This window comes from Macaca nemestrina, chromosome 11 (assembly GCF_043159975.1).
Source record: "Macaca nemestrina isolate mMacNem1 chromosome 11, mMacNem.hap1, whole genome shotgun sequence".
NCBI classification, from domain to species: Eukaryota; Metazoa; Chordata; class Mammalia; order Primates; family Cercopithecidae; genus Macaca; species Macaca nemestrina.
In genome coordinates, this window is record NC_092135.1 from 71,459,111 (window position 1) to 71,463,239 (window position 4,129).

The 4,129-nt window shown below is 42.3% G+C and overlaps 1 pseudogene; it reads right to left on the reverse strand.

The window, feature by feature from the left end:
• Positions 1-2,091: 2,091 nt before the first annotated feature.
• On the reverse strand, positions 2,092-3,320 carry LOC105483363 (heat shock protein HSP 90-beta-like; annotated as a pseudogene).
• Positions 3,321-4,129: the final 809 nt, after the last annotated feature.

Sequence of the window (4,129 nt, forward strand, 5' to 3'; positions counted from 1 at the left end):
AGTTCTAGGCTAACAGGTGGTTTGGCTATGGTGTGTGTGCCCACATTTGGAAAGGAAGTTGCGCTTCAACTTTCTTTTCCCTAGGACTTTCAGAAAGCCCTATGGTTTTGCTATGACCTGAGTGTTTGTGTCACCTCAAAATTGATATGTTAGAATGCTAATCCCCAAGGTGATGGTAGTAGCAGGTGGGGCCTTTGGGAAGTAATTAAATCATGACGTTGGAGCCTCCGTGAATGGAATTAGTGCCCTTATAAGAAGACATGAGAGAGCTTGCTTCCACTCTTTCTCTGCTTTCTGCCCATATGAGGATGGCACGAAAAGACAGCCATCTGCAAACCAGGAGGCAGGCCCTCACCAAACACCAGATCTGCTGGAGCTTTGATTTTGGACTTCCCAGTCTCCAGACTGTGAGAAATAAGTTTCTACTGTTTATAAGCCATCTGGTTTATGGTATTTTGTTACAGCAGTCCAAACAGACTAAGACAGTTTACCTACTAGTGTTTTATGCTCTTTGATACAGTGACTAATGAATGTTTCAATCAAATTTTCCTGGTTTTCAATTACTACACTAATTCATCCCTATCTCCCATTCTCCCCTCTTCTTTTAAACATTTATTTTAGGTTCGGGGTGTATGTGCAGGCTTGTTTTATAGGTAAGTTGTGTGTCACAGGGGATTGGTGCATAGATTATTTTATCATCCAGGTAATAAGCATAGTATCTGATAGGTAATTTTTCAATCTTCACCCTCCTCCCACCCTTCCACCCTCAAGTAGCCCCAGTGTCTGTTATCCTCTTCTTTGTGTACATGTGTACTCAATGTTTAGCTACCACTTATTAGTGAGAACATGTGGTATTTGGTTTTCTGTTCCTGTGTTAGTTTGCTTAGGATAATGGCCTCCAGTTCCATCCATGTTGCTGCAAAGGACATGACTTTGTTCTTTTTTATGGCTGTGTAGTTTTCAATGTTGTATACGTACCACATTTTCTTTATCCTGTCTACCATTGATAGGCATTCAGGTTGATTCCACGTCTTTGTTATTGTGAATAGGGCTGCAATAAACATACATATGCTGTTTCTTTATGGTAAAATGATTTATATTCCTTTGGGTATATACCAACTAATGGGATTGCTGGGTAGAATGGTAGCTCTGTTTTAAGTTCTTTGAGAAATCTCCCAAATGCTTTCCACAATGCCAGTGCCCATTTTTTTTTTTTTTAAAGATGGGTATAACATTTGCTCACTTTTCAACTGAAAGGAACTTCTGTCCTTCATAGTTTAAAAGAAAAATTCCAAAGCTCGAGTTCTACCTGCTTGCCATTAGGGCTGGCTCCCTTACATGCAACTGGCTTTCACAGATTCTCTGTAGGCTTTTGGCCCCTGCTCTAGTCTGGCTTTAACTTTTCCTATACAGCTGGATCTTGATTGTTTTACAGTTCACATCTGATATTTTTCTGGAGAGACTCGTAGACACATGATGACCTCACTTTTATTGTCCTCTGGAGCATTCCTTCCTGTGGTGGAAATTGACTTGGGCCTCCGCCTCCACCAGTGCTGGGTCCAGGCCTTGCTCTGCTGCTGCTGAAGCAGCTTCTGTAACACTTGCACCCCAAGAGGCAAGAGGCCCAAGGAGCTGGGCAAAGGCATCGGTGCTCAGAATATTAAGGTCTGGGTTTGAAGGATGTTTTTGTTTGTTTTGATACCTTCTACATTCCTTGCCAGCTCCATCCTCCTTTCAGCAGTAGTACTCTTCATTTCCATCATACACTCTGCCATTTCTTTATAAACATCTTGAGTACCCTGGTTTAATTTCCTCCATTTTAAACATTTCCATTTGCCCTTCGGCTCTCAGTGAAGCCCTAAGATGACTCAGCTTGTTTCCTGACTAATTGGCTTCCACCCTGCTAGAGTTTTTTTATTAACTTGCAAAACTACCCTTTTGAATGGCAGTGCTGGATTACTTGGTGTGATGGCAAACTTTGTGTGTCTACTTAGCTAGGTCATGGTACCCATACATTAGATTGGCCAAACACCAGTCTACATGTTGGCATGAAGACATTCTGTAGATGTGATTAACATTTAAATCAGTAGACTAGATTTTACAGACTGCCTCATGGAATTTCTTGTAGTTCTCCTTGTCTTCTGCCAGCTCAGAGAATAGCCCAAGGCACTTATTAACAATGTTTATTCGATTGACTTTTAAGATTTTGCTCTGCTTAAGCATTTTTCAAGAGATGTTGAGGGGGCAGATACTGAGAGTCAACCAAACCATGAATAAAGTTAAGAAACTCTTGTGTCAACTCATCACAGCTGTCCATGATGAACACATGATGAACAGTTTGATGTTGTTCTTTTTCTTCTTCTCAAAGAGGTCAAAGGGAGTCCATTGAGGGATGAGTAGCAATGTTCTGAATTTCAACTGACCATCTACAGAGAAATGCTTGACTGCCAAGTAGTCTTCCCAGTTATTGATGAGACTCTTGTAAAATTCTCCACATTCCTCCTGGGTGACATCATGAGGGTTTCTGGTCCAAATGAACTTGGCCTTGTTTACCTCTTCCTGATCAATGCATTTCTCTTTAATTTTCTGCTCTTCTTTTTCTTACTCTTACTGCTGTTATCTGAGCCCACATTTTCAATCTTGAGCCTTTCCTCAGCATCTTTATTTTTCTCTTCTTTCTCACCTTTCTCTTCTTTTGCCTCGTCATCACTGGTTTCCTTCTCATTCCTTCCCTCAGATAAAGAGTGATGGGATAGCTTATGAACTATGAGTACTTCTTCAACTACTTCTTTGACTTGTCTCTCTTCTAAGTACTCTATCTGGCCTTCCTTAAGGTGGAGGATCATTTTGGTACCCCTGATGGTGGGCTCACTGGGGTCAGCACATACAGTGGAGGAAGACTCTCAGCCATACTGTTCATCAGCATTGTGATGTGTGATCACAGTCACCTTCTCTGCCACCAGGTAGGCAGATTAAAAACCAAACTGCTCAATCTTGGAGACTTGGCAATGGTTCCCAAATTATTTATGACATCATCCTTGGTCAAGGCAATGCCTGTGTCCACGAAAGTCAGAGTGCATTCCTGAGAGTTGAAGATGATGTCAATTTTCATCTCTTTACTGCTGTTCAACTCAAGAAAGTCTGTCAGGCTCTCAGCAAATTTTGTTTAATGCATTAAATCCATTAGAGATTGACTCCTGAAGAAAAATTTTCTGGTTGGCATAGAAGGTATTGATGTTGAGATACATGAATTGGGCAACTTATGCCTGAAAAGCAAACTTCTCCACCTTTTCCTTTCCATGGTACACTTCCTCAGGCATCTTGAAAGGAAAGGGCCGCAAGTACTAGAGAGCAGAGTGGGCCAGGACTGTCCAACTTGCACGTGGCATCAAGCCTGAGCAGGGATAATTGTTAATTCCCAAGCCATAAGGTTCCAGATCTTCAATTGACCTCATGATGGATCAGCCTGTTATACCTTACAATTAGAGTTATGGGATCTTACAGCAGAGTCCACCAGTGCCCACCCCTTCCCTGGGGCTAAGTCTTCAACATGCCTGAGTTTTGCTTGGAAACTTGAGGCTGATGAATACTACCAGGCCGACCATCCCTGATGTTCTTAGTCACTATCTGGAAGCCTCCCTAAGATGGGAGAGAAGGGAGGAGGTGCTTGAAGGGGCACTCTGCGTGCTCGGCTGAGAAGTCTGAGCTCTATCCTAGGAGATGTTCAGGTATCACTGAGGGTTTTCGTCACAGTATCATCATCTCTGGCTTTTATAACTACTGTGACCCAAGTGAAGGTCTACAAATACCTTGTTCATACATTCCTTGCATTCTCATTGCAATATTTCAATAAGGAATAATGTCATTAGCTATTTTTCTTTTTTACAAACAGTCACTATCTAACAAGAATTTAACTTAGAATGACCGAATCTGAGTCAGAGGCTGCTTAAGTTACTTCCTTATTTCTTGGAGCTGAGTCCTGTGAACATGTCCTCAGCCTGCTGGAAGGGGCATGGCCAGAGGGGTGGGCATGAGGAGGGAGACACACATCCCAGTGCTGGTTGACAAGGGCTCAGAAAAGCTTGTCTCTGAAAGTTCCAGGTCTGCAAGCGGGAAAAAAGAATGCCTA